This window comes from Eurosta solidaginis, chromosome 5, assembly GCF_040869045.1.
Source record: "Eurosta solidaginis isolate ZX-2024a chromosome 5, ASM4086904v1, whole genome shotgun sequence".
Taxonomy (NCBI): domain Eukaryota; kingdom Metazoa; phylum Arthropoda; class Insecta; order Diptera; family Tephritidae; genus Eurosta; species Eurosta solidaginis.
In genome coordinates this window covers 228884090-228903526 of record NC_090323.1, presented here as the reverse complement: position 1 = coordinate 228903526, position 19437 = coordinate 228884090, and the positions used below count along the sequence as shown (strand labels likewise).

Below are 19437 nucleotides of genomic sequence, written 5' to 3'. Positions count from 1 at the left end.
TGCACAATCACACCAAACACTTTAACATTTCATTATTTTGGTGCGAAATTTGAAACTACACCAAAAATATGTTTATTTATTATTCCTCTGGGTAGCCACTGAATAGCCGTTTAGTGGTGAGCTAATGTGGGAAGAACATATCCTGGCTTGGCCACTCTGACATTAGGGCTAGCTGGGATATTTTCATCAGCAACGCTAGCACAAGGTGTGGACCAAGCGACTTGCTATATGAAAGTGCAAATAATATTTTCATCTCCGCTGAGCGGGTTGTGCGCTGGGCTTGGGACCCGCCACGTCAAATCACACATCAATGAAAAACTCAACAAAGCCTCAGATAATAAGACAACCTTTTACTGATGACGACTATGGCAAAAGTCAAAAGGTATATAATTTGAGGGCATGCACCTGGAATGTCCATTCCCTGAATGGGATTATGTCAGATGCTCGGCTGGTTGATGTCCTCGTTTAAACAAAATGCAACACACCCACCATTCATGAAATTCGTTGGACCAAGCACCAAAGGAAGAATATTAAAAATTGTGACATCTACTGGATTGACCATACAAATAAGCGCAGTTTCAGCGCCGGAATCGTGGTGGGAGAGGGACTTTGTTGCCAAGTACTGGCGTTCACGCCTGTGGACGATCGTCTCGCCGCTATCCGAATAAAAGCAAAATGTTTCAATATATCATTCATCTGCGCTCATGCACCGACGGAGGAGAAAGGCAATGAGGTGAAAGGCGCCTACGACTTTGAGCATTATCTCGTCGCAGCCAAAATATGCGCCCGCCTCTGCGTGGCTAAAACCAGAGGACAAAAAACACAAGGAAAGGCTGCAATCGCAACGGACTGCCAATGATTTCGAAACTCGACTCTCACACCTGCTCGTCGAAAGCACAAGTGAACCCGACGGAATGCAGGATAAGTGCAAGCATATCTCTCACGCACTTCGTACTGCCGCCGAGAAAAAATTGATTACCGGCGACCACGGAAAGCACTTGATACGATGAAGAATGCCGCGTTGCAACCGAAAGAAAAGACGCTACCTACAGGGCTTTGTTAAAAGCGAGCGCAATAAGAAGAGTGCCTGGGACAGTTCGCGTTTACGGGCCCCCTAAAAAATAAACTCAATCCAGTAAAAAAAATAACATAACATACATCAATTTTTAAATTCACATTGTCAGTTTTATTTCATATAAAATAAGATTTACTGGAGCACTTACATAAATGAAATGTTAGATTTCATGTTTGATTTGCTTACATTAATTTTTTCTAAATATGTACATTTTAAGAGCTTGAATCAGCCAAGGAAAACCTTCCGTGCTTTTAGGTCTGCAAATATGAAAATTACCGATTCAAAACTAATGCTGCGAGCAAGGCTGGACTCCAACGCCAATGTTCCAAGGCTTGTCAAGCGATTTTAGCTCATAGTAGAACGTACACAATTTTTAACGCGAGGCAATATACTAAAAGATCGCTCCCCTTAAGCCACACTGACTGGAAGTGTGCAAAATATTTTTAATGCTATGCAGATTTTCGGAAATAGTACTTCCATCTTCAAGTGTTGAAATTTGTTCAGAAGTGGAAATGGTAGCAGCGAATCACATTCCAAATTTGCTAAGTGGATGGCTTTGAGATTAATGATTTCATCTATTAGATCCGTAGAAATATCGATACCATAAATCGTGCAGAATGCCGCTGTCTTTTCTCTGAGCTCTTCTTACGTCAGATCCTGATATTTCCACAACAAACTAAATTTAATTGCAAACGTCTTGTCATGTTACCAATCAAGCAGTCCAAAAAAACGTAAAAAACTTGATATTTGAATTGAGTTTCGGAATCATACTCAGGTGATTCGCCAGGTAATTCATCGAACTGGCGCTTTCTTATCTTCCTGCTTTTCTCTGCGAAGATATTCGCAACTCCTATACTCCCTGCCAGAACCTTACATTCTTGAAGTATGATCGACCATTGGTCAACTCATCAATCAGGCTACGTATATTTTCTGTTTCCACGTCCAGTGTGGCATTTCTAGCTTGCAGTACCAGATTTCGACGGTTAATTACCGTCAACACTTTGAGCCAAATGGAGGCTAAGAGGATACACTCAAATTTCCCCATATATGCTTCAATGCCTTTCAAATCCTTTACTGTTTCTGAACTCAGATTCAAAAGCTTGATTTCATCAATAGCTTTCAATATTTGGGGAATGTGAGTTGCAAAGGGTTTCACACTATCCACGCGAGAAGACCATCGTGTTTGTGACATGCTGTGCAAGGAGCAATTAGTTTGCGCTCCTTTTTAATGACCGCTTATATTACTGCCATTATCATACCCTTGCCCACGGCAGGTATCCAGTGGAATATCGTGCTTTTTTAGAGTGCTGCGAATCAGCTCAGCGATAGCTTTTCCTGTTTTTGCCTTACAATCGACAAACTCTAAGAAGCGTTCTTGGATTTTCCATTTTTCGGAGTCCCTGTCTAATAAAACATAACGCAATATAAAAACAGTCTGCTCAATATGCGCCGAATCAGGGGTTACATCCACTATTACTGTGTAATACTTGACGGGCTTTCTCTCGCGTTCTATCTTTCTAATTACTTGATTTCCGCAGATTTCTATGAACTCATTTTGTATTCCATCAGACAAATAATTTGCTTGGAGACGATTCTTTTTCGTTTGAGATTCCCTCCAAATGTTCATGCAATAGGGGGTCATAATTGCTGATCAGTTCCAAAATACGAAGAAAGTTTCCATTTTTTGGATTTCCGATCAACGAATTATCCCCTCTAAATGATAATCCTTTTTCTCCAAGAAATAAAACAACATCAAGAATTCTGCGAAGTATCTCTCTCCAGCTAGCTGCTTCATTTTTAAGGGTTTCCGCTAAGAGAAAATACACTGAGTTTGCATTTCGAATTCTCGTTTCATATTGGCGCCACTCTATATAGCAAGTTTTATGATTTTTGACTATTTTCATGTTCACGAATTTTGTCGTGTGACCTGTTCCAACCTTTTTCTTTAGAAAAACCTGAAGATTTTGTCAAAACTGATCGGGTATTTTCGGAAATTTTGCTGAAAAGCCGGCATGGAAAACAAAAAACGCTCCTTTTGTTGCACTCCAAAGGAGCCAAGCACGCTTTACTTTTTTTCCGTTTTTTTAGAGTAGTATGGAGTATGATTTGAAGGAAATGGCGACCACTTAAGTCGTTGGGAAGTCGAAATAAAATGCGATTTTAAGTTAGTTGAAGCATTTTTGACAGATAGCGCTTATAAAATTGTGTTAAAAACGTTAATCTAACTTAAAATCACATTTTATTTCGACTATGACTATGCCCCATAGTATTTGATCGGATGCTTATGATTTTAGTTAAGTGATTTTCAATTTTAAATCAATTTTTGTATCAACAAAATATGTATGTATCTATGAAATCCTAGCTAGAGTACTGTCAATACTGCTTTGCCTTGCCGGGCCACCAAAAACCTTCCTGGCCTCAGCGCAATTGCCCTGGCTGCCCCCCCCCCCTCTACACGGCCCTGACGCTACCGCGAGTTGAAATGGAAAGCGAGACGCCCCTTCAGGAAGAAAAAAGCAGTTTCCACTTTGAGGTGAGTGTTTCCTAGGTCCAGGTTTGCTTAAATTTCAAATGGTCCTTAATTGGTGACCACAAAGCTTTTGTGCAAATTTTCATTGATCTGCGAAGACTCCTTCGAGACCTACAATTTGATATTGCACGACGAACGTTTGAAAGTTTGATAAAGCGAAATATTTGCTAAAAAGTGATGTGTGTGACCATTGGCCATTGATTACCTAAAATTTTACTGGAGTCCATAGCAACCAGGTGAGCGTAGTCTTATGTCACACGCTCATCCTTCTCGGTATGAAATATTTTTTTAATTAAAAAGTAAATATTATCTAGCCATCGTGGGGTTTTAATTAGTATTTCCTTTATTTATTGAACTGAAAAGAACACAAAAGAATTGCTAACGAGAAATTAATTAAGCTTTCCATTGTGTCGTGTGAATAAATATAAATAAGGAAACGTTCTTTTCTTCAAGTTTTCAGAATTTTATATGAAAACAGCTTAAAAATTTACGTTAAAGCTATAAAAAACAAATATTTATTTTTTAATCATTAGACCCATTGTCTTGTTAAAGAATAAACAATCTAAGAGTCTAAAACGTGGACAAACATGTTTCAATGCGGATATATAAATGACATAATCCCAAACGGCATAGCTCCAAGTTTTTTTTAGCTGATATTATGTCACTGATTATGAAGTGTCATAATCCCAAATGGGATAATATGACTTATGAGCTTAAAACGAAGATTTACATAAACAACTCGAAGGCCGAACACCTAAGTTCGAGACCCTCTAGGATCCATTAATTTCAAGAGGTTTACCAAGGTTTTTCGGGCAACAGTCTCTTTTGACACACCTTTATGCCTTAACGATGTTTTTAGCAGAAAAATTTGGCCTAGAAGGTTCAATGTGGTCATATTAAATCTTTCCTGAGATGGTCGGGCTTGTACCTTAATGGTGCTTGTTACCGGAACGTACCGGATTTATATCCGGCAAAAGACCATCAACATCGATAACACTCCCCAAAACCTTTAGAGAGTTTCTTTATCGCTACAACAACAATAACAACAACTCAATTGAGCAAAGAGGTACATATATATGCATATCTTATTTTTTCATAGGCTCGGAATGGAATATTCCAAATTTTTGCTTGCAAAATAAAAACGAATTTATGGTTTAAGCGGATGTATGAAAACATTTATGTGAATAAATTTTTAATTTATAATTTATTTAATAATTTGGGAATTATTTAAACAACGTAGCATCAGGGCGATCAAGGCGACTAATAAAAAAATGTAAAGCGCCATAGCCTCCGAAGAGATTTAAGGCCGAGCTCCTCTTCCGATTTGTGTCGTTCTCCATTTAATTTTTCTTACAAATTGGTGGCAGAAAACCTTCTTGTTTTATGCAGACTCCGAACGGCAGATGAGTTTTCACTGAGAGTTTTTCATGGCAGAAGTACGCTCGGAGTGCTTGCCAAACCCCAATAGAAAATTTTCTTCTAATTGAAAAAACGTGTTTCTAAAATTTTGGTGTTGCTTTGCCCGGTCGTGAACCCGGTGTGGTAGGCGGAGCACGCTGCCATTACATCACGGAGTTTCGATTATACCTTGTAAATCTCTTCAAAGCTTTTTCTCCCGGGAGTGGAATTCGAACCCGCACTCCTACGATGGTTGAAGTGTTACAAACGCATTCAGCCACGTCATGCATTCGTTGTTGTCCCAAATTATTAAATAACTTTAAAAAATTTTAGTTTACAAAATGAAATTTCCATACAAAAATAATAAAAAAAAATGTGTCACATGTGTTCTGCAAAGGCCAAGGGATACCGTACACTCAGAAAAAACTTGAATGAAATGGCACTTAAGAAATTTTTTCCTCTTCGCATGGCCGAAATTTCTTCAAAATGAGGAAAAATTCCTCAATTTGAAGAATTTTTCCTCATTTTGAAGAAATTTGGCCATGCGAATGAGGAAAAAATTTCTTAAGTGCCATTTCATTCCCATTTTTCTTCAATCGGGAGACATTTTTTTCTGAGTGTAGGCAAAATAGACCTCAAATAATGTTTAATTAAAATGGCCTGCGACCTCTGATGAAAAAAATTTATTTATTTTAGAGGCTTAACTCCTCCGAAGCGGCTGAACCGATTCTCATGAAATTTTTGTGAGCATATTGGGTAGGTCTGAAAATCGGCCAACGCCTACCTTTTTTTTCGCTACGTGCCTAGGGTCTTGAGATCAAAACGTGGACCCGAGTACCCCTAGAATGTGTGTGTATTATGGATATCAAATGAAAGCTGTTGCTGAGAGCTCTAAAGTTCATTTTGATATTCGATTTAGTCCCATCAACCTGACAAAATTGATAAATATGCATGCGAAGCCGAAATAAAGACAAGAATTAATAATACCCACATACCTATTTACTTACGTCCTATTCTATTTGCCTGAAATTTCGTATATAAATTTGCCTATATTATTAGTATTTACGATGCTTTTTTCCGGGAAGTATACCAGAAACGGACTGTGACTGGGATTAGGACTAGGACTGGGACAGAGACTGAGACTCGGTGTGGGACTGGAACAAAATACATACCACCCTCTGGGAATGGCAATAAGAGATGAAGAAGAAGGTGTAAAACTTGAGAGAAGAGAAAAGAGAGAAGGAGACTTAGAAAGAGATAGAATAAGACGAAGTTGGAGATGAAGCGAAAAAGACGGAGGGAGGAGTGAATAAAAAGATTAGGAAAAAGTGTAGAGGGGTAGGGCAGAGTTAGACGGAAAAAGGTTATTAAAATGTATGCAGATAAGCCAAATTTAGGGCAGAACAACGTCTGCCGGGTCTGCTAGTAATAAATATAATTGGAGGAAATTTTCCGCATTCATTGTATAGAAAAAATAGCCAACAGTCGTCACGAAAAAAATTCTGAAAATTGAACAGAAGTCGATAGAGTTTTGTAACTTATACGTCGTTAAAGTCAAATTGACGGAGCTACAAATCTAAGTACTCTTAAAATTTCTAAAAGGTGTTAGATTTGTTTGTCGACCATATATAGCCATATGTCCCTGATGATGACTTCAGATTGTAGTCGAAATATCGACCAAATAAATTATAAATGAATATAAACAAAAAAATAAGTTTTATTCATTCTGTTAAGCCTTCTAGCTCAACAAATGTAACAATTTACAATATTCAAGGCTATTAACTTATATTACAAATTTCTAAAGACTCATAATAAAAAAGTTGAAAATTTTGCACGCGATTGAAATTTTGGCAATTCTTCTATTTTACAACTTTTTTATTATTTGAGCAATTTTAGTAATTTTAATACACGTGAAAGCAAAATCTGTCGAGTGACAATTCCGATCACAATAAATGGAATTGGGTGGAACAAATAAATGTAAAAATTTACCCTTTTTACGATTTCAAGCTCCTTGCGCAAACTTTAAACCCTTTTTGATTGGCCTAAAATTTTGCACATACAAGTTTTAAGGCTCTTTCAATAGTTAGATCGGGGCCACCCTAATGTACGTATATATGCATTTACATACGATGAATTTCATATCAAAGGCTGAAAAAAACGTACATTTTGAACCCGACCCCCTCAGAATTTGATGAAATTTTGCATGGGGTTACATCTTACCCACCCAAACACAACCTCATTTTTAGAAATTGCATTTTCGGAAAATTGTGGGCGTGGCAAGGTATCGAAATATCCGAAAATATTAGAAAAATGACGATAATAGGTACTTTTAGAGTGTGATTACTACGGAATGGCTTTACCGATTTCAAAGATCTTCATACCATTAGAAAGGTATTGAAATTTTTAGTACACTGAAAAAATTTTTTTTTTTAAATAAAATTTAAAACTGAAAAAACACTTCAAAGATCAAGCGATTTTGAAAAATAAAATTTTATTTTAGAAAGGTCTATTTAATATATATAACATATCTGAAAACTAAAATGGGGTTTTTTTTTTGTTTTTTTTAATTTTTTTAAGTAAATGCATCTCTTGGTTACTTTCTGATATTTTGATATCACGCGTAAACTAATCAACCGATTTCAAAAATTTTTATACCGTTAGAAAGGTATTAAAATCACCTTTGAAAATGAAATTCATCATACATACATTAACCCGGATTTGATATGAAATTCATCATACATACATTAACCCGGGTCGATTTGTATGGACGAAAGTTTACCGATATCGCGCCATAGATTTTTCGATAGGATTTGAGCTCAGGAAAAAAAGTTCTACTACGCATGCCCAAAAAAATAATTTTCGAGCCTGCGACATTTAATTTTTTTGGGACTTTTTTTTTTGCTTTGTAACCACGTATTTATTTATTTTTTTTTTTTTACCTTTTTCCATTTTGCATCTGCGTCTCTTCGCAAGAATCATAAGTTTTAGTGCTTCGTATTGAATTACTTTTCAGCACGCACATTTCCTTCTTTGTCAACAATAAGCTTTTGAAATGTGGCATTGCAACTCTTTTGAGGATATATTACAGGGAAATGTGATAGAAATAATTACTAAATATGAAAACAAAATCAGAGTCGACATTTCTCATCTCTTTATGGGTATGGATACAAATTGGAAAATTGTAGTTGCTATCTGCTCACCCTATACTTACTGCTTTCATATATTAATTTAGTATTAATTGAATAATGCAACTCTCGAGCTCAAAACGTATGCATGAAGTGGTAATGAATTGTATTGAATTCAACAAAACAAAAAAAGGAAACTTGCAGCATAACAAAATAAGTGCAATTGAAAGCGCGTTCGCTTCAACAACACATTTGTGGCACGAATCCCTGAAACTTATTATTCATTTACAACATGCTCTGTCGTACTCAAGTTTATTTTTGTTGTTTCACTTCTTTACATTGCTATGATTTTTATACGGTTTTTATTTTTTTCTTTTTTAATGAACGGCTATTATTATTGTAATCGCTCCATCAGTGCATTCGAACACCAGATGTGGCACGTTAAATGCTTTATTAACTTTGCCGTCTCATACCCAATTAGAGATGTGCAGGTAAGTGATTTTAGTAGAAATTCTCTAAAGCTAACTGAAAGCTAGGCTAAGACCACGTTAGCACTTGCACTAATTACAATAAGTCCTCAATAGATCATCTACGCGTTTACATATGTATGTCCCAATCCCTAGGAACAAGATTATTAGCGGACAAATTTTAGAGTTCTTATTTTATTTCGTGCTTTCAATTTGAGATGACACAATTGAGGTGGTACTTTGTCTGTGAAAAAGAATCGGCATCCCTAAAATTTGTTCACAATTACCGTTTATCGAAAGGAAAATTCTGTGTAAGAACTCTATTTAATTAACAATTATGAGTTAAGTACGAAAACGAAGATAGTCTCGTTATATGTTAACTATGTATAAGGAAAGTTAATTTGTTCTTTTTCCAAAAAGCTAGAAAGTTGTTGTTGTATTTCCTATTTTTTATCCACACTTTGTCAGAGCACCTGGTTTCGGAGCTGTGGCCATTTTCATTCAAAACTGTGTAATTCAAAAACATCGGCTGTTTTGCAAGGGTTACTGACTTTACTGTTCGGTGACGTGTGTGGTAAAATAAAGCCTGGTAGAGGTTGGTAATTTGTATAATCAGCTGCTTATAACTGTAGTAATTTTATTTGTATTTATATAACAGAAAATTGTAAGGGCATAAACGAATCAAGGTGAATAAAAACTTCCATACATATATCACAACGAGCAGGGTACGGAAAAAATTAATCAAGCCATCTAGATACTTTGAAATATCTTATTAAAATTTGGTATGTGGGCTACTTGGACCATATCTCCCATCGCTTTTTCGGTTAGAATTTTGCTAAGGTACGGTAATTTTCGCTATAAGATACGTTAAATTACAATCTGGCATAATGCGGGACAAACAAAAAACCGCTGTGATGGCTGAATGGTTATAGCAGCGGCGTCTAAACGTTGCCGATAAAGGAATTTAGCAGTTCCCGAAATGGATCTATACAACGACCTTTGACAGTTGTCTAAATGTTTTCTTTCTTCTATTCTAATTTAATAATTTTTTCTATTAAGAAAAAATTTATCATAACAATAATAATGATAAAATAATTATTGTTAGGACTTGAGCTCTATTCGAACCCGCGATCTTACAAATCAGTAGGCCGATATAACAACAAAAATAGTTATTTTATATATATGTTTTATTATTTTTTATTATTTCAGCTCCTACAATTTTGGTGTTCCTTAACTTATTTTATTTTGTCTTATTTTTATTTATTTTACTATATTTTTATTTTTATTTATTTTATTTTATTTTATTTTATTTTATTAAAAATTTTTTTTTAATAAATATATATATTTTTATTAATTTTTGTTTCATTTAATTGACATTTATTTTATTTTATTTAAAACTATTTTATATTATTCCACTATATATAATTTTATTTTATTTTGTTTAGTTTAATTTTATACTGTTTTATTTTATTTTACTTTATCTTATTACATTTTTTTTAATTGTATATGTTTTATTTTTATTTTATCTTATTTTTTATTATTTAAATTTTTTTGTTTTTGTTTTTTTATTTTACTTTATTTCAATTTATTTCATTTGATTTTAGTTTCTTTCATTTTGTTAAATTTTATTTTTTTTTCTATTTTATTTTATGTTATTTTATTTTACTTTATTTTATTTAATTTAATTTTGTAATCTTGTCAATTTAATAATGAAATAACTTGATATTATTTGCACCAAACGCTATTGGTCAAAAGGGCCTAAAAATAAAATAAATTTATTTTATTATTATTATTTTTTTTTTTTTTTCATTTATTAAAGTTTGTTTTACTTTCTTTTATTTTGTTTATTTTATTTTATTTTATTTTATTATATTACACATATTTTATTTTATATAAATTCATTTTGTTTTTTTTAATTTTTTTTTTTTATTTTATTTTTTTGTATATTTTTATTTTTTTTTTTTTTATTTAACTTTGTTGTGTGTATGCAACGATCTGCAAATAAAAAAAGGTTACATATACGCACCGGTACTTGTCTTATCAGGTCACATGGATATGTTTGTAATTGGTTGGTTTTTAAAAAAACATTATTCTTATTTTTTTAAATACCATCACCACTATTAACCAAACCATCAGCTATGAGTTCCATTACTGCAGAAGTTTAAGCTTTCTCCTGACTACACACAATAGTCACGCAGCTTCCACTCGCGACATGCCGTGACGCGCACTATCACGTGAAAAATATCGAGTCGTACTCAATTCAAACCCCATTAGCATAAGCCCCATATTCAGTTGAATCACATATGCCCGTGTATGCATTTGTAGATACTTAAGCATGAGCATACACAAAAAAAAACACAGGAGTATATGCATACGTAATGTTTATTTTCATAAATGGAGTGGGCGAAATACGCGTTGTCTGCTTTTAAGAAATTTTTATGGAGGACGCCAGCTTCATTTGCTATATACTTACATATGCATAAAACATACATACATACATGTATATAAAATGATTTCAATGTACTTACGAGTTTGAACATTAACATAACACATTTACATTTATACTCCAGTTTTACATTCGTATTAAATTGATGTGAATTGGTTTGATGGTCATGACGTTTGATATATATGTACATAGTGAAATGGGATATATCAGTGTCTGTATTTTACTCTTTTTATGTCAATCTTTCTAGATTGTTACTCAAAGTAAGTATGCCAGCCAGTGGTGTCTGTTAAGCAGTTTTCAATCTATATACTCACTCACATTTTCTTACACAAACTGTATAATCAGTTTAATAATAAATATATATATATATGTATATATATTTGTTTGTCTATATATTTATAATGCAAAGCAATTCAATAGTCCAAGGCCTTTAGTGCGGTCTTGCTGCTAAGTAAAATGCACACCCCATTGTTGTTCCTAGGCTTAACCGACTTGAAAGAAATTTGGCACATAGAGTCACATTCTAAGATTTTTTACTTTGAAATTAGAAAACAAAAATACATGAGATATGCCAATATGGCTATCAAACGAAAGGTATTTCTTTCCGCATTTCAATATAGAAATTTTTACGTAGGGTTGCCACTTAGGGTTACCAACTCATCTTATTATTTATATATCTTTGTTTATCTACTACTATCGCGGAAACGGCTTAACCCATTTGAATGAAATTTCGTACATAGATAGTGTATCACTTTCTAAAACTTTCTATCTGTTTGTTGCCACGAAGGTTGTTTTCACAAGGTTGCCACCTATTTGGAATTTTAAAAAATTGCATGAGATAATTGCTATATTTTAAGTGTATTAACTCATACAATCAATCATTGTTTCACAACTGCCTGCTTCCCAGAAGCCTGGAAAAAAGCAGTTATTTTGCCTACTCCAAAAAAAACCCCATGCGTCCACCCCTTCTGACTATAGACCAATAAGTATCCTGCCAGCTTTTTCTAAGGTATGCGAAAATCTGATGGCCAAACAAATTACAGAGCACATCCAAAAAAATAACTTGCTTTCTCCATTGCAGTCTGGATTTAGGCCAAATCACAGCTGTGCTCCTGCTATGGTAAAACATTTAGATGATATTAGAATACATTTCGACGTTGGAGATCTATCTAACTATTCTCTGCCTCCTAGACTTCTCTAAAGCTTTTGATTCAGTAAACCATGCACCGTTATATTGGAAACTCAGGAGCTTTTATGGGTTCTCTGAACGCTCCATGAAACTCATGTTTAGTTATCTAACTGGAAGATTTCAAAGAATTAAAAGTGAGAATACATCATCAGAGTTTAAGGCTATTAAGGCAGGTGTCTCGCAGGGATCTATCCCTTCTATTGGCCCGCTTTTGTTCAGTTTGTTTGTTAATGACGTTTTTTCTGTATGTTAATTCGTTAGTGTTCATGCCTATGCTAATGATATTCAGTTATACCTTTCCGATCGTATTGGTCTTGTGGAAGATCTGTGCTATAAAATGAATAGTGATTTGTCTGCTGTGTTGTCCTGGGCGCGGAAGAATGATTTATGTTTGAATGCAGCCAAATCGTGTATCATGCATATTTCTAAAAGCGATATAAATCCAAACGACATTCCGCCTGTGTGCATTGGTACATCTACCCTTGTGATCACTGATAAAACAAGGAACCTCGTGTTTATAATAAATAATAAGCTTAACTGCTGTGGTCATATCAATAAATTAATTAGCAATGTCTATGTAATTCTACGTATGTTAAGATCATCTGCAGCGTTTACCCCACAGGAAACCGCCGAAAACTCGTCCTCCAATTAATTGTATCTCATTTCATGATATTAGATATGTAGAAATGGTCTATAGCAAACTTGTCTCACAATCTATTAACAAGGTGACTGTAGCCTTCAATAAAGTAACGAGGTAACTTGGCTGTAGCATTATGCAATATTTGGCCGCAAAAAACCGCATTTTCGTATACAAGCTGTTAGAGTGGGAAATCCCTAAATATCTGCATGACAAGCTTCAACTAACCAGATCTCAGAGACTCAATACCTTGGTAATTCCCAGATCTAGTACACTAGCATCCAGCCGAATGTTTTTCATTGGCGCTATTAAAATGTGGAACATGATTCCAGAAAGTGTTGAAGCTCGTTTGAATAGACACAACTTTAAAACGGAAATATACAGACATTTTTGTGATCTGGCCTTTTGACTACATACCACTTACTGCCAATATCTTCCTCTTTCTTTTCTCTCGTCTTCTATTTTCAAAACTTCCTTTACTATCTGTCTTATTTCCTATTTTCATTTATTAAATTCTATTGTATTAGTTAAGCGTTACATTTTTAACATAAATTTGTTATTATTATGTTTTATTACTATTAATTATTAATTTTCCAACTATTGTTAGAATAAGATAATATCCATTTGATGATGTACATATAAAAGACCTATTAGTCTTAGTTGTACAAAAACGAAAAAAGAAATAAATTCAAATATGCCAATATGGGTATCAAACGAAAGGTATTTCACTCGGCATTCTAATGGGGATATTTTTCACTATGGTTGCCACTTAGGGTTGCCTCCTTACCTAATTATATAAAAATATTACTCTCCATATCCACTACTTTCTCGGAAACGGATCAACCGATTTGGGTGCAATTTGGTACATCGATAATGTGTTAGATTCTAAGACTTTTCACATAGGTGTTGTCACTGAGGATCACGGCTTGACCGATTTGAGTAAAATTTCCTAGAAAGGTTTGAAATTCAGATAAGAAACGTAATTGACAAAGGTTTGTGTTGATTTTGGACTAAATGAATAATGCGATTATGCGACTAGATTATTAAGGCAATGATTAGGCGAAATATAACTACGTTCTACCCACACATATTCAATTGAAGTTTTTAAGAAGTGCATTAAAGTTGAAATCCCCAATCACTTTCATCGTTCAAATTTTAACTATTTTAATATTATATTCGTATATACATAACTACACTTACATATATGTATGTACGTATGTATGTACATATGTTAACAAGTTACGTGACTTTCCATATATACTTCAACTACTTTTCGTTTTTTCATATACATACATACATATTCGCATACAATCGTACCTTTTAAATCCTATGCCAGTAATTTCATTCGAATCGAGCTCGAACAAATCACTTGCAAACAACCGGACGAAGAAAATAAACTAAACATTCTAATAGAAAACTAGAAAAAATGTTATACTGAAAAATGCAATTCAACAAAAGTTGTTTTTTTATATGACCATCATACATACATACATCCATACAAACAAAAGTACATACTTTGTAATATTATGCTGCAAATAAATTTAACCTTATCTTGCATGCATTTTTGTAAACTCTTTTTTATACCTTTCATGAAAATGAAATGGTATATTAATTTCGTCACGAAACCGAAAATTGTAAGTCCTTAAAGGAAAATAGATAGACACACCATTAAGTATACCGAAATAATCAGGTTGAAGAGCTGAGTTGATTTCGCCATGTCCGTCTGCCCGTCTGTCCGTCTGTCCATCTGTCTGTTTGTATGCAAACTAGTCCCTCAATTTTTGAGATATCTTGATAAAATTTGGTGAGCGGGTGTATTTGGGTGTCCGATTAGACATTTGTCGGAACCGACCGGATCGGAACACTATAGCATATATCCTCCATACAACCGATTTTTCAGAAAAAGAGGATTTTTGTAATATCTTACCCAATTTAACAGATTGAAGCTTCAAACTTCACCATATACTTTCATATATTGCACATATTGTTGCCTGAAAAAATTGATGAGATGTGTCGTATATATAGTATATCCCCCACAACCGATTGTTCAGATAAGAAACTTTTCGTAATTACTGCCCTATTTTAAGAGCTAGAGGCTTCAAATTTCAACGAATGCTTACGTATATAGCATATATTGATATCTGAAAAAATCATTGAGATCGGTGGTATACATAGTATATATCTCATACAACCGATTGTTCAGATAAGAAACTTTGCGCAATTTCTGCCCCGTTTTAACAGCTAGAAGCTTCAAATTTCACAAAATGCTTACGTATATAGCATATATTGTTGTCTGAAAAAATCATAGAGATCGGTGGTATATATATTATATACTTCATATAAACTGTCATTTTTGCCCCTTTTTTACGGCTAGAAGCTTCAAAATTCATCAAATTTCATCAAATAGTTACGTTTACGTCATATATTTTTGAAATACGTGATTCGTAGTCATAGTTTTTACATGCAGACCACAAAAAACGTGAAGCTTTGCATCCTCACACAAAGTACCTACCTATTTTTTATTTTATATTTATCTTAAAAATCGTTTAGGTATGTAGATCTGTTCACTATATTTCTTATCTTATACATCCGATTATTCGGAGATTACGAACGGGATAAGATTATTGTTCAGCCCCATTCATGAAAGGTATGAAGTCATGAAGACAGTCCCGTCCTTACTTGTTTAACATTAACACACGTACAGATATCTAAACACATTTGCATTTACATACTACATACATATATACAAATCGTTAACAACTACAAAAATAACAATGCGAGCGCTCTTTATCCACACTTTGTTGGCATTTATTTGCATATTTGTTGCACAAAAGTCTGCTATAGAAAATAATAGAATAAAAATAACGCATTTGCATATAAATAAATTTAAGTGCAATGTTAGAGGGAGAGAGAATGAGAGAGAGAGAGAAGGGGAAAGAAATCAAAATCAGAAAAATGTAACTAACAATAGGAATGAAGAAAAATCATGGTCAAAGTAACGGATGAAATAAAGTTATCATATAAATGTACACGCGTGTGTGCATATGTATGTATTAATGTGAGTGAGCATATTTGCTAACTGAAGAACTTTATAAAAATATCTAAGTAATATTCATTTACACATGTACATATGTAGGTATATAGAAGTATACCCTGCAGTGCAACCAAGTAGCATTAAATTACCTCACAACTAGAATGAACTCCAATCCCAACTAACCAGCCAACTAACGCCGGGGAGTGATGGTGACATGCTCCGCCTACCACACCGAGCATCCTGGGTTCAAGCCCATGGCAAAGCAACATCAAAATTTTAAAAACAACTTTTTTCAATTAGAAGAAAATTTTTCTAAGCGGGGTCTCCCCTCGGCAGTGTTTGGCAAGCACTCCGAGCGTATTTCTGCCATGCAAAACCTTCTCAGTGAAAACTCATCTGCCGTGCAGATGCCGTTAGGAGTCGGCATAAAACAGGTTGGTCCCGTCCCGAAGAAAAAGAAATGGAAGAGAAGTTCGGCTTTAAATCTCTTCAGAGGTTAGATTTCAGAGGTCAAATTTCAATTCTACGCTAAAATAATTTTTTTTTCCAAAATGGGAAGAATTTTTCGCCATAGGAATTTTTTCTGAAAACAATAAAATTTTTTCTAAAAGCAAAAGAAAAGCCTATATAATATGCCTGGAAATTTTCTTCATTATTATAAAAATTCATACATATAATAAATTGAGAACAAAATTTCTTTACCGATTGCGAAAAATCCCTCCAATGTCTATCCCCCGAGAAAGTTTTTTTTTTAACGCTAGTGCTTAAACTAATTTTGCTTATGTGAGGCGAACAAAAATCTGGCTTAGAAGTACAATGACAAAGTTAACAGAACGAGCATTCCATGGAAAATCCTTAATTTTTGCCAATTTTCGAAAGGCTTTCCTTATTAATTTTCAATACCAATTTATCTAAAATACATCACACCTCATCGTAACAAGGAGGGAGAATTTAAAATTAGTATCAGCTTGAGAGAAAACAAGTTATAGAAAAAATGGTGGGAGAAAATATCGAATAAAAATATTTTTAAAAAAATTTTAGTTAAACGGTTTTATTGAAAACAATACTTGCATGAAGTAATAATAATACTAAAAGCCAGAAAATAATTAGGTAGGTCCTACAAAGGTACTAGTCATCACACTCCTCATCAATCTAGGGCGTTGATCAGACAATTAAATAAAAACGTTGGGCGCGTGAAATTTCTAAAAATGTGAGGCGTAGTATAACCTGATTAAGGTTCAGTTGGACTTATATATGACTATCAATAGACGTATTAGGACCTACCTAATTATTTTCTAGCTTTTAGTATTATTATTACTTAATGTAAGTATTGTTTTCAATGAAACCGTTTAACTTACAATTTTTTTTTTTTTTTTAATTATTTTATTTTCAAGTTTTTAGTCTTTATTTAATTGCTTTTTATTTCTCATTCTATTTAGTTCATTTAATGACTCATTATTGCAAGGACCTTTTCCTGACAATTTATTACAATCTAAGTCCTGAATACATAACCCTTCCAAAGACTTTACTCGACTCTGCGCTACGTATGCTTGTCCCTCCTCCAACTCCAAAATATTTTGATGTCACTTCTACCGGACTGTATGTAATATTTGTTCCAAAAATTCACCAAATCGGAACACAAATAAGATTTGTTTGAATATCTCGATCCTTGCGCCACTTAGCGGCGATTTTTTTCCATAGGCCGCTTTCTATTCTTGTATGTATTATGTGTTCCAAATGTGAGCCAAATCGGGCCACAAATACGATTTTTGTGAATATCTCGATCCTTGCGCCACCTAGCGGCGATTTTTTTTCTATAGGTCACTTTCTATTCTTGTATGTATTATGTGTTCGATATATGAGCCAAATCGGACCACAAATACGATTTTTGTGAATATCTCGATCCTTGCGCCACCTAGCGGGGATTTTTTTCTTATTATTGCATTGTCATCGTGTTCTGAACTATACTCCAATTTCAAGCATGTAGCTTAACGGGAAGTTACTTAAATTTCAATTACAAAATTCGTGCCAGTCAACTCAACCTAAATAAAACCATTTAAAAATCAAAAATTCTCAAAAATTTCTTTGTAACCATTTTTTATTCCTTCATGTTAATTAGCTGAAAAAATGCAGAATATTCATATCTGCACATAGACTAAGCCTGTACCTGGAATATGTATGTGAATCTAAGAAAACTGGAGGCCGAGCTTCTCTTCCGATTTGCGTAGTGCTCCTTTACATTTTTCCTACATGTTTCATGCCGACTCCGAACGACTTTCTATGGCAGAAATACACTCGAGATCACAGCCGAGGGGCGACCCCGCTTATACGTATATGACACTACTTTATTTTCGTGTATTTTTTTTTGGTATTTTATTTTAAATTTTTTGTTGCACTCCCTCCTAATACGGTTTCAGTACTGGTGTAAGTGTGTAAGCTACATTCCAAAAAAAAACAGAAAATACAATCTAGTTTGTTAAAAACAAACGAGCCAGCTTCATAAACAAAAACTTGTCAAATTATTTTCTTTTGTAGACCCTCTTTCTCATGTTGGAAATTGTTTTTGTAGTTTTCTAATTGAAAAACGCTACGCTATATAGTAGAGCTTACGATTTCTTCTCGAACACAAGCGAGATTTTCGAGACCCGAGAAATCGAGAACTCGACTTCTCGCGAGATTCTCGTGTCTCGAAATACTCGTAAATTTCGCGAGCTTCTCGACTTTCAATTCTCGCGAGATTCTCGAATCTCGACATACTCGTAATACTCGCGAGCTTCTCGACTTTCAATTCAGTCACTGCATTGGCAGGTTTCTATACATTTCAGTGTTTTGAGTTGTGATTTTGTGGAAATTTTCGCTTGTGCTCCAGAAGAACTGATAAGCTCTATATAAAACAGCCGATGAATCGATTAAATTGAATGTCGAGAAGCTCGCGAGCCTTACGAGCCTTACGAGTCATTGAGATTCGAGAAATTTCTACTCGAACAAGTTCGAGAAATCGTAAGTTCTACTATATAGTATAAGGAAAAATTTAAATTTGAAAAATGACTTGCACAAATTCCCGTAAAAACAATTTATTTTTGAACACAATTTTTTTTTTCCAATAAGCGAATTCACATTTATTTTGTTATTTTAACAAACATAAAAGCAAGCATAAAGAATATATTGGTCCAACAAGAAAACATAACATAATTTTTTTTTTTTTAATTAGCGAGCTTTGCTCATATTGCTTTGTACAATGGTTTTTGTTATTGATATTAAGCAACTCTTAGAGACCATTTGTACAGCGAACAACGGGACATTCATATGGCTTAGCAACTAAAGGCATCTGCCTTTGCACTGATATGAATGTTGGAGATTCGAGTTTAACGCTCAGCTCTACTAAAAATCATAAAAAGTGGAAGCTGACACATGTGGCGAATTTCAAGATAATGGACTAGGCACATCTTCCCATTTTATGAGAGTTATGTTCCATACCTATCAGCTTATCAAATTCCAACTGTTAATTCCGCATCGTATCTTATGAATGACAGGGC

At 34.1% G+C, this 19437-nt stretch overlaps 1 protein-coding gene and 1 long non-coding RNA gene across 2 annotated transcripts in view; one reads left to right on the top strand and one right to left on the bottom strand.

The window, feature by feature from the left end:
* The window catches only part of LOC137252694 (uncharacterized), a 286535-nt gene that overhangs the window by 91580 nt on the left and 175518 nt on the right, over positions 1 to 19437 (top strand). The window lies entirely within an intron of this gene.
* On the bottom strand, positions 13407 to 14294 carry LOC137252695 (uncharacterized). The gene is made up of 2 exons (XR_010953650.1): positions 14185 to 14294; positions 13407 to 13816 (listed from the first exon to the last, which is right to left on the bottom strand). It is a non-coding gene; the product is annotated as an uncharacterized lncRNA (long non-coding RNA).